Source organism: Drosophila santomea, chromosome 2R (genome assembly GCF_016746245.2).
Source record: "Drosophila santomea strain STO CAGO 1482 chromosome 2R, Prin_Dsan_1.1, whole genome shotgun sequence".
NCBI classification, from domain to species: domain Eukaryota; kingdom Metazoa; phylum Arthropoda; class Insecta; order Diptera; family Drosophilidae; genus Drosophila; species Drosophila santomea.
The window spans coordinates 6595212-6607785 of NC_053017.2; positions in this window are offsets into that span (position 1 = coordinate 6595212).

Here is a 12574-nt window from a genome sequence, read left to right on the forward strand (position 1 = left end):
GTTATTAAAAAGCTGATCCCTGCTAAAATCAATTTAGATCGAAAGGTGTATACTTTTCCCAAACAAACACATTGAAATTGGCGTAATATTTGGAAATGTACGTTGTACCATGTACGTTGCACATCATTAAGCAAGCCCACATCACAAATGGTTGTGTGGCACCCCCTCAGCCCCCCTGGAGCGTCGTCGATATACACATCAACATCACCGCCATTAAAAGTAAAGCACACATTGAAAGGCAACGTGCGCCAATTGTCGGAAATGCAAAAGAATTGTGCAAATTTCCACTGAAAAGAGGGAAATCAAAAAACTTGTTCGCTTGATTGGCGCTCAGGGCAGACAAAGGCGGGAAACGGTATATCAAATAAACATATTCGACTGATTATGTTATGTTATGTTTGTTCCCTGGTTCCCCCGGCCAATGAGCACTGCGAGAACTAAGTTACTCAGGCTTCCTTTCCATTACTAAAAACCGACATCAATAACGAAAACGTATTTATTTTCATTCACATTTACATTCGTTGACAAACAGTCCCCATAGAAAATCTCACCGCTGTCAATAACGGGCACGTTTCGCATTTTGGCCGAACAAAACTGCATTGTAATGGCGAGTGCTATCTAAGTGTTGTATCCACAATGGCCTAACAATTGCCTCAAAAACACACACACACACACACACACCCACAAAGCCACTCGTAGGAAGCCACAAATTAAAGCCAAGATAATCAAGATGGAGAAAAACAGTAAATGAAAAAGCAAGATAAAAAACAAAACAGCGAGACTTTGTGATGCAAATCTTCCACAACCAGCACGAATTATTCAATGAAGACGGAGCAGCTGCATCAGGTAAATAATCGCGACGAGGTGTTAATCGAATGCGCAACGTGCGACACGGAAAGTGGGAGAGATATTAAACAGAGTCACCGCCATAAACATAAAGTGCGTCCCAAGTCCATACATCGACTGGCCAGACGCCTCAAAAAATATTCCAAAACTCTGATAGATCAATTTGGAAATTCATAAAATTCGATCTGTGCATACAAATAGAACTAGCCTAAGTGTTTATGAATAATAATAAAAGAACTTCACACCCTAAACACCATGAAAACAATGATAACTTACAATATACATGTCCTTAAAGTGGCATGTTTTGTGTGAGTCGAAAAATATCTACTGACCAAGTCCTTTATAATCATGACTCGTACTGCACCTACAGAGAAGTGCGGCCTGCGGTAATGGAGAATGGGGCAAAGTAAGACACTTATGAGTCGACATGAACTGGCCAGTATATTGGCTTTGGGGTCAGCGTGGCTGGCCTTTGGAAAACCTTTTAGCGCTCCCAGGGATCATCGAACGGTGACCGAAAAGCGCGACCAGCATTGAACTGCAACTCGCAAATTTCTAAAGCAAAGAAAAATGAGGCAAACGCTTAATTGAGCCGTAAATGACGGAAATCGCTTGAGACGCAAATAAAAGTCAGACACGAATGCAACAGAAACTGACAGCTGAACAAGTTAAAGTCATTAAAATAACTTTGCGACAAATGTGGTGGCGAGTACTTGTCGAATCCGCGCGACTGAATGAGGGAATTATGCTTTACGAGTATTTTGAGGAATTTGTGATTCAGGAAACTCGCAACACGACATTCCAATGTAATGCTGATTAATTCTACAACTTGTTTAGCGGTATAATACTATATTTGTTTGGTTTGATCAGACGCGTATTTCCGTTCTGTTCGCATTACTCATACGCAGTGTTGGCATCTCACTGCGCAATGCTAGCCGTTTACGTCACAGGTTCTTATTTCACTCAAAAGAGCTTTTTGTTACGATTTTAGCCGGGGCACAAACCACACGTAAGAGTGAGCACTTGACTATAAAGAGCCTTTACGTAGCTTTAGCTTATTGGAACCGCAAATTCATATTTTAAAAGTTATTATATCGTAAATTAATTGTGAGTTTTCGTTTTAAATAAATAATTGTTAAATATATCTAATAATAAACTTTACCTAATACTCATATAATTAATACGAAAGTTGTATTCTCATCTACAAATAAGTCTCAATATTAAAGCACAGTTTATCGTGTTTACAAATTTAATGCATTTTACGAAATTTTATGGCTGCTAAATACCTATATATTTATTCCCCTTTTATGTTTGCGTTTATGTAAATCCGACGAAAAGTCATTCAACTTCCAGTGCTTCGCCGTCAACCCCCCGGAAAATCGTGACCATAAAGCAAGAAAGTGACCCCGCCAAACGACCGAATAAGCTGAATACTCCAGGCCAGCATTTCCACCTGTGGCCATCGCGATGAGCTCCAAAAAGAGAAAAGTCAAAAGCCCAGATAATGGCCGTAAAAGAGCAACAAAAGAAGACCACGGCGAATGGAATGCTGCACAAACGATAAATATATTCCTAAATGTTCAAATGTTTATTGCCCATTTTGCTACGTTGTTGCCGCATCTGTTGGGAGATTCAATTTTAAATTTTTTGATCTCACTGTTGTAAAATGCCAAATGGCCAATTATTTTGCACCTTCCACGAGGCACTTTAAATTCACTCGCTGCTGCTTTTTCCCACTTCAAGGGAATTTCATTGGCCACAAAACATCCAGCCAAGGACCAATTGAGGGGCCATTCAACCGTCGTTGAATGCCACAACTTGTTGCAGACACTTCTCAGCCTCGTAAACAGCTACCATTTTCCTTCTACCCGGGGCAACATCAAACGCTTCCAAGGCCGAATTGCGTCAAAAACTTTGTCAAACAACTAATTAATATGCATATTACAAGCGATGAAAGATCAGCGGGGGCAGATTTCTAATGGGTCCACAATTAACATAAATTAACAAGAAGAGGGTAATATTAAAAATTATGTAAAGGCCATATTCAGCAGCACAGCATTGAAATTAATACTTCTTGATTGCTTTAAGAATATTTAAGCTTAATTAAAGTCGATTTAAAGGGGTTTGTTTAAAGCACTTTGTAAATAAATATTAAAACTAGTTCGAGCTTGGAAAACTCTCTTCCTTTACGTTATAAACATACGTAGGGTCCAAAACCATTTTCACCAGTTCTCTTCTTAATTTCATTTGGCTGCGGACCACTCAGAGGGAAATTCCGTGTCCGTAGAGAAAACAAAGGCCCTTTAAGCTGCTTTTGTTATATTTTGGACCGACGTTTTTCCCCAAGTTATCAACACTTCGGACAACACAAGCACACAGGCTGGTCAACAGCTGCAGCTGGCTTTCCCAGGCGGAAAATTCAATAAAACCGTTGGCCACATACTGGAAAAGGGGGCTGAATAGGCGTGGTTGTGCCAAATTAATTCTATCGAGATAACCACAGCACACACAGCGCAGCGGCTCGCATGGGAAATAATTTCAATTTGACCAACTCGAGCGAGTTTCTTGGCCTTGGCTAATTAGGCGACTGAAAATCTTCACCACATAGGAGTTCATTAGCGCTGAAAGTGCTAATTGAAAGGCGCTCGTTGATTTAGATGAAAGCCTGTTTGATTTCGATTACCAAGACGCCGACAATTAAATTATGCTCAGTTGTCGGACGTGCGTTTTGCGATGGCCAAGCCCGCATAAGTAGACTATGGGAAATTGTGGGAAACTCGGTGGCGAAAAGCCTGGTCTACTGTGTCGTTAAGTGGCATTAACAAGCACTCAACTGGAGCCTAATTTAAGCCTGTGCTGTGTTTGATTGGTAAACTGTGTACGGAATAAACTTTATTGATTTCCAAGGAAAATATTATGATTCAAGTTGTATGCAGTCAATAATAAAATAAAATATGCAGAAGGAAAACTACGAAGCTATATATTTATTCAACGTGGCCCAGTAACTTTTACTTACCCTAACACTTTCTACCGATGAAAATTTTCAGTATCCGCATATTAACTATGAATATGTATCGTGGCGAAACCAACTTGCAGAGTCTACAATTTCTGCCTGGATACCTCTGGCGAACAGCTTGCTATCGCTAACCCACACACATGACCTTCGCTGTTTGTGGGGCCACCCGCTGGGCTTTTAATATGAGCAGCTTCCTCCCCGGCAAGAAGGCCATAAAAGCAAATGGAAATGGGTGGATACCGAGCTCCCAGCGAATCCCTGCTCGCTCGAACTTAATGCGCTATTAGCCAACTTTATTCGGACCATGTTGTTCGCCGGCTAGTGGCGGCAACCCAATGCGGTTATTTGTTATGCTACAAATTAGCCTGGTCAATTAGCGCGGGCTGATTCAATTTCAACTGAGTCCCTTTGGGCCCAGAACTTCGCTTTTATGGCCCTGACTTTTAATTCAATTTTCACAGCGTATTATGGATTTATATCGAGATAATTCGCTGCCGCAAGTTAAATTTAAATTAATTTAAATGGAAATGTATGGTATCAAAGGATATTGCACTAAAAGGCTTCTCTTAATTCCATTGTTGTCCATTTAATCCGTTGAAAAAGTAAAAGCTTCCCATGTTTTATTCTGGGTATTTTCATTTGATTATCTGAGCACTTATTTACAATATTCTGTAAATCCTTTTCTGTTTTCAATGGCATCCATATTGAGGGAAGAAAATTTAATTTAGTTCAAGTCCGAAACCTTTTTGGTTTCCGTTCTGGCTTTGGAAATTAGAGTCAGTTAAGTGTATCATTAATTCATCACAAAAAACACGATAAAAAGAAAGCATAAATTCTCATTAAAAGTTGTAATATTATTGCCATTTCATCTTCCGCTCTTTCTGTCTGCCATACTGGTTTTTCATCTGCTTTTTGGCCGCTTGACAACAGCGAGCATGGAAAAACTTTTATGGCTAAGCCCAGAGAGAACGTTGCCAGTAACGCAGGACAACAGACGAGGACAAATGGCAGGACATTCGATAGCACAGCATGAGAAGTCAGAGGAACATAAATCACAGCGAGGATTGTAACCAGAGAGAATGTGGCCAGAAGGATTTGCAATGCGATGACCAAAAAAAAAGTTGCATAATTTTGCGAGGAACGAATCGATAGTCAAATCAAAAAATCAAACAACAAGTATTTGCAAAACAATAGACCCCATAAGAATATAAACTTGGCCAAAGCTCATTGACCGTTAAATTGCCAAATAAAATCAAATGAGTCATTGCCAAAAGTTTTCCTTCTTGTATGGAGCAAAACTTAAGGACCTGACTTTTTTGTAAGGGACGCGGATCTTTGAGTGGGTGTCATTCATTAATTTGCTTTGGCTTTTATAAGAAACTCATAAAACATGAATTTTTACAAGCCCAATCACTTATTAACGTTTTGAAATTATAAATTTTTATAGTCAAATATCCAGCACGCAATTAAAGAAGTAATTCCAAAAAACACTGTAACCCATGATTAAATACTCAATCCACTTAACAGGGCACCTAAACAAAAGCACGCAAATTCATTCCAAACGAATAAATACAAGTCTATTAAGCCATCGAGCACAAAATTTATGGATTCGAGCCAGGAATCCATTCAATTCCATAAAGCGAACACAATTCTCTGGAGGGGCGGACATGCAAATGACAGACCTTCAATAACTCATCTGAAAAGCCTTGACCAATAAACCGCTGTTTTCCCTCAGCCAAAGGCTCTTGAATTAATTGATCAGCCAAGGTGCCGCCCACGCAGCTCAATAAACAAATTGCGACGAAATATTGAGCTCAAGAAAAGAGTGCTCTGTTTTTCATACTTTTCGAGGGGTCAAGTAATAGGTTGAGTTCGAGTCCCAGTCCAGTTCCCTGTTGCATTCGATTTATTCGATCCCGTATTGGCATTCGAAACTTCCACTCAATTTATTTCGCAGCCAACTTGGCAGCAACTTGTTCCTTTGTGGTTTTAAGTAGCCACTGGAAAATTGGCCACGACTTGAGCGGGTGAAAGGGAGAGGGGAAAAGTCCGGAAAAAGCGGTCAAGCCAGGGAAAACTTTTTATGTTCAAATTGAATTAAGCTGTGGGAAATGGGAAGGGAAGCTATCGATTAGCTGGCCGGAATGTTAAGTAGATTCGGGTTAGGATTTGAGAATATATTAAAAGGCAACTCTGATTATCTGAAAATGAACTGCTCTCAAAGCTAAAATGTCAACGGTCTAGCCAATTAATCGATGGTTACCAACACCTAAAGCTCAATTTCACCATGTAACTTGTCCAACATGACCCTAACCCAACCTGAACTGACTTGGAAAATCACTTAGCAGTCGCTTTCCCCGACAAAGAGGGCGAAAAAAGGTTCAGGTTAATTTATTGATGATGCCGCAGCTCCTGAGGATGTTTATGAGACTCAACCGCAGAGCCCATAAATTTGCGCCGAGCCAACAAATCATCATTATTCTTCTCCTCCGTGGCCTTATCCTCATCATCCCCATCATCATCGCCGTGATTATCGAGTTCGAAAACAGGTGAGTGGAGTTCATGGTGGATCACATTATACCGGCATCGTTGGCCCATGATAATGCGTGTAAAATGTAGGTTATTCTCCCCTCTTCCACTGATTTTTGCCCCATGTGCAACCGACTCAATCGCAAACATATTGAATGAAGTGGAGGCACGAGCCGCTTATCAATGAATTACCATTCCCCACCGTCGGGCACAAGGATAAAATAGGTAAACATTATTATGTAAATGCCGTGTTGATAAGAACCCATGACTATGAGCATAAATCACAAAAGCCGAAAGCTGATATGCAATATCCCACATACGAAAAATTGTGTCTCCGTGCGAGTTAAAGTAAAACCCTTAAAAGAGTTCATCAACTACCTCATACCCCTTACTCTAACTCGCAAAAACATAACGCCCACTCTTTCGAAACACAAATTGATTTATTATTAAATCATTATTTTCATTACTAGATTATTTTAGTTTTCCTATCAGCTTCCACTGATATAATTTCCCCCACTAGCAGGATAAGGGGTATCTGATAGTCGATTAACTCGCTTATGGCGTTGTCTCCTGTTTTTATTCCATTTCCATTTCAGAAGATCATTTTTATCCACCGAGAAGCATTAAGTTCTTTATTTCATTTCAAGCTTTCACCAGCTCTCCCTTTTAAGCCCTTATATCACGCACCCAACAAGTCCCCAAAAATCCCGAATGGAAAGTATCATTTTTTTGTGCCTCCGCGAAAGTGCTCACAATAACTGTGAATAGCAAACGCAATTCATTTTCCCGACCTCCGAATGGATTTTCCATGCAAATGGCCGAGTGGACCGGCAACATTTAAGCCCGACCCGGAAAAAATGTGTGAAGAACAAAAGGGAATGGCGATAAAAGTGGTCCAAAAGTCACGTTAATTTTTAGCACTTGAAACGCGCTGTCAAGAGCGCTGTTTTTCCTTCCGAGGAAAACATTTCGCACGTCATTTTGAGCAAAGAAAATTTGTAATGCAAAGTTGTCCAAAAACAGTGCTAAAATATATCAGAGCGGAGGAGACGGGGAACAGGCAACCACAAAATGAAATTCAAATAAATAAATTCACACACGCGCCGGCAAAACGAAATGGGGGATAAGTATTGTAAATTTCGGGTAAAAGGCAAAACAATTTCATTTCGTTGAGTGGAAGTGGGGCAAAATGGGGAAAGCAGATACAGATACCGCCTTTGTCAGCCACAAACACACATCAATGAAATTGAAAATCGCCACAAGCAATGTGTGTACTAAAAGTGTGTGGGCCATATTATATGAAGTGCGTATTAAAGTTAGAACTACTATAGAATATAAATTACAGTACAAATTCAAAAAAAACACATGGTCTTTAAGTCATTAAACATAAACTAGTCGAACTAATTCTTTAAACGCAAAGGCATTAATAAGGCATAATATAGTTTGAAAGCATTAGCAGTAAGCAAATATCTTATCAATAGATAGTCAAATTAGTACGGAAATGTAGTAAGCGACTGGTAATGTCCCAATACAATTATCAACGAGGAATGAGAAGGTTTATCTGTGAAACCAATTGATGGTGATAGATTACCATATAGCACTAAACTCCCAATCAAAACATATCAAACGTGCACATACTGGTATTTCGTTTTTAGTTAAGGCATTGAATGGGCAAACGATCCAATCTTTGGTAGGTAAGTTTGCCTACATGTTTGCTTAACAGGAATATTCAACCTTCAATACCTCTGTACCCTTATCCGTAAACTTTTCCCACAGCCCGGTGCAGCATAGTTTTTCCAATCGCAAAGAAAACTACAAACACAGGACTCACTGAAAGGAATGCCTTATTTGGCTGTGGGCCAGATGTCAAGGATATCATTGGATGTACGTTCGTCCTGGGCTGAGTAATCTCGTGTGTGGCATTTGTAAACAGGTCTGCCTCAGCTTGGCTTTTCCACTTTAAGGATACGGCTCACGGCTTTTCGTTATGCAAAAGCAATTGTCTCCGTCGTTTTTCCTGTCGATTTCAGGCGCAGAGCAGCCCACTTTTTATGCCTTGCAGCGCGTGTGTGCCCTTTTTGATTTTAACACAAAATTATTCGCCATAAAAGTGAGGGCTTAAAAGGATTGGGGGCATAATTTACAAGTAATCCCGGAGGATTTAATGGGAACATCTTCGGGGTGAAGTTTGCTGCGTTCTGTTGCGTGAAATAATCATTTTGCGCTGCTGGGGACACCACTTGACTTTACTTTGAGCTGCGGCCTAATTGTTGGTGAAAACTTTCGAGCTGCGCATTAAAAAGCAATTAGCATTAAAAATACAGCACATTTTATGAAAGCCAGTCGCGGCTAATTACAAATCTCATTTGAGAGCGTGTGCTCTGTGCAGCATGGAAAAACTTTGCACACAAACCCGGCCAAACGGATAATGTCAAAAAGTTGTCTAATGACAAATAAAAGGCGCAGTGTGTGGGCCTAAGTAGACTGCTTTTCCCATTTACTCCTTTGATTTCAAGTTACTTTTGCTATTCGGCAAGTGACTTTTGTCTAATGGCAGTTTAAGTGCCAGCATGTGTTTCTTCATCGGATCCTGCTCTTCGACTTTTAACGATAATAATACGTTTCCTTAAATATGACATGCAAGTCCCCTGCTCGAAAATTACTCACTTCTTGGAGTTAAACTGGTAAATTCAGCCTTGAGCGGCTTGCTGAAATCACAAAAAGCTTTGATAAATTCCAACCCTCCGTCAGAAGACAAATGAGCCGCCATGATGTAGGTTGTCACCTAAAAGTGTGCGCAACACATTTTGTAATAAAGTTAAATTATGCATCCAAATGAACAAAATTCCACAGGCTTCCCTTGGCGTTGTGTCTCGCAAAAATGATTAATTATAATGGCCGGCACCTTGGCATCCGCACACACACTCGCAGGAGAAAGGAAATTTGATAACGCACACTTTCCCACACCGTGTTGAGTCGTGTGTGTGTGTGGGTGCACTGAAAAAATACTAGACCACTTAGTAATCTTCTTTTAATATCCGACATTTTTAATTCGTCATGCAACAAAGAAATCTATTTTAGATTCCTCGATTAGAAGCACACATTTTGAAGTGTATTGCGTATTATTATTTAATTTTTCTCTCTCTGTAGGTAGGTGCCTTAACTTTTATGGTCACCTTTAGTGTTCACCGTCAGCGAAACCAAACAAATAAAACCAGGGTGATAGAAAAATACGCAGTAAAACAAAGGAACCGCAAAAAATCCAAGCTGAATGCAGAGGGTTGTTAAATGGAGCAACTAAGGGAAAAGATTAGCCAAACTAATTGGTGGAAATGATTTCTTATCGAGCTGCCAAATCAAGGCTGCCAATGAGTGAAAACACAGACACAAAGAGGAAAACGTTTGTGGCAGCACTCGGAAACTGATACGCAGCTGAGTTTCCATTCAGGCGTGTCCTGGAAATGTCCTTGCGAGTTCAATGGCTGCGATGACGTGTCAGCTGATGCATGAAATATGAGCTGCAGCAATAGTTGTCGGATGGCCAACACAAACTATGATTAATGCAGCACATAGCGGCAGTTGCAAGTACCATTGGAATTCTCTCCCCTTCTGGCACTTGACAATTGCATTCCGTATCATTCGGTTCGGTCTGTTTCTCTTCACATACCAGTATGCAAATCAACAGAATCTTCGCATATTTCATGCGCTATCAACTAAGCCACATTCTGCTCAAGACACGTACTGAAAAGGAGGAGAATTCAAAGGATAGAGGGGCATTTTATGTACTCCTCGTGGTCACAATAAATCAGTGTTTAATGTAATGAACTTAATGTGTTACACTGAACAGTTGACTTGACAGGCTAAAGCTTAGGAACTTGATGTTGAATAATCAAATTAGGGAATAATAGCTGGCTAGACAAGCTGGGAGAGAAGAAAATTTGTTGGAATATGCTTAAATGCACACCGATTTACTGGATTTGCTGATTTAAATTGGTTTTATTGAGATTTAATAAATGCAATTCAAGCTGCTTAATATATTAAACTAAGGAACACATACGCTACTTATTAAATTGGTTACTGATTCCTATTTATATCAGCCAGACAGACGAACTGTAAAATATATATCATAAATATGAAAATCAGTTTAAACCTTAAAACGAATCGTAGCTATATAAGAGTTCGATAACGTTGTGTGGCTCTTTATGTAAAGACAACTTTTTGACAACTTTTTAAACCGCTTTTCCAGTCAAGTTAACTTGCCATGTTGGACTTGTGTTCAAAATAGTTGCCACCTGGCACTTTTCTTTTGCTAAAGTACCGAGAAAACAGCCACTTAATGCAACTTCAGAGAAAGAGATGAGTGCCAAGAATTGCCAGGGCTCCGAGAGCCTTTTTCCAAACAATCGTTGGCCAGGGATTTTGAGGAAATGCGCCACTAGAGCGCTATTAAAATAAAACGTGCTCAACACGACGAGCCCGACGAGCCTGACGAGTCATGCCAATCGTCCAGGAGCAGGATCCACGGATCTTAAGACGCAGCCATTGTGCGCACTCGAAAGTCAACAGCAGCGGAAAATAAAAAAAAAGCGACGCGACAACAATGGCGGGAAAAAGGAAAAACCAAGGCAAACAGACGTGATGGGAGAAAACGTTAGGAGTGCCAGTACACAGGAAACAAATCACTAATCATTTAATATAGTTTTAATAATAATACTGCTCGGTCTTGCCAAATACACAAATTCAACTTTGAGCCAACATCTTTAGTCCCAAATTTGCTAAAAAATATTTTATTCAAACCTTTTTAAAATCCATAGTAATTTGTAGAAGTTCAAAAACTTTTTCCATACCTTGAAGTGTACATTTTTGTATCAAAACGATATGGAGCCGGAACTTTACGAAGCCACGTGTATCTCGATTCTGGTGTTCAAATCACGTAGCAGACATTTTCGTTGCAGGTTGCGTATACGCCGCGTGGGACAGAAGTGTACAACAGAACGTTTATTAGCCGAATGGCGCGTTCGGAGATGGGACCCTATAAGAGCCTAGAACAGAGTGAAAGCATTTTTTTGCGAACGCCTTTTTAACCGTCGCTAGGGGTTTTTCCATTTTCAATTTGTGTGCCAGTATGCGGTTAACAATTCCTCCTATTCTTGATGCCGAATCATTAACGCTGAGCGCTCAATTAGCTAATTATGCAAGTCAAGCGATGCCTCGTGGCGAGTCCTTGGGGGCGGCATCCGGATGGGCGTGGCTTTGGCAATGAATTACCAGGACAATGCTGCTGATGACTTGCGGGTTGAATGAGAGATGGCTCATTAAATCGCAGAAGCAACCAAAAAACAAGCCACGAGATATATTGCTTTTAGCTTGTTGCATGTTGGGAAAAATGTATTTCACACCGAATTCGTTAAAGAAGTCTTAATATTTTTACGTAAAAAATTGCACATTTAAGGTGCTAACGTACATGGTACATGAGAGCAGCTAAACTTTAATATTTACATTTTTGCCATCATAGGAAACACAAAGGAAACAAATATTATCGTTTTCCGTTTCCCTACTATGTATCCTTTAAATTTAAGGTTTTTTGTTTTTTATAACATGTAATGCACAAAACTGTTTTTAAATTACTATATGAACACTTTGAAGAACATGAAACTATTATATAAATTATAAATAAGAAGTGTAAAATTCTATTATTCATAAGCCTTGCAAGAAGTCGGAAATACCTTAATATACGAAATATACGTTTCTGCACAAATTTCAGTTTCTTCAAGCTATCTCAAAATGTTTACGATGAATAAGTCATGTGATACATTGCGTGGATCCCCTTTCTCCACTCCTTGCCATTTAATTTTTCCGAGGGGCAAAGTAAATTGTCATACTCGTATATGATAAATGAGCAGAGCCATGTTGACTTATTAAGTGCCAGCCACGGCAGCTTTCTCGACATCCACAGGAGTGTATCCCCGCGTCCTTTCCGCACATCCTGCTCCTGCCCTGCATGTCCTTTGTCAAGCTGTCACTGAATGCTTGCGTTTTTGTTGCCACTGCGACTCTGCGGGTTGTCGTTCTCACATATGCATGCAAATGGAAAAAGAAAGCAGCCAAAGTGGCTCCCGACTCCTTCCCCATGCCATGGATTGTGTGTGGGCTGGCGTTTGGCCACACAATTGCCTGTACGAG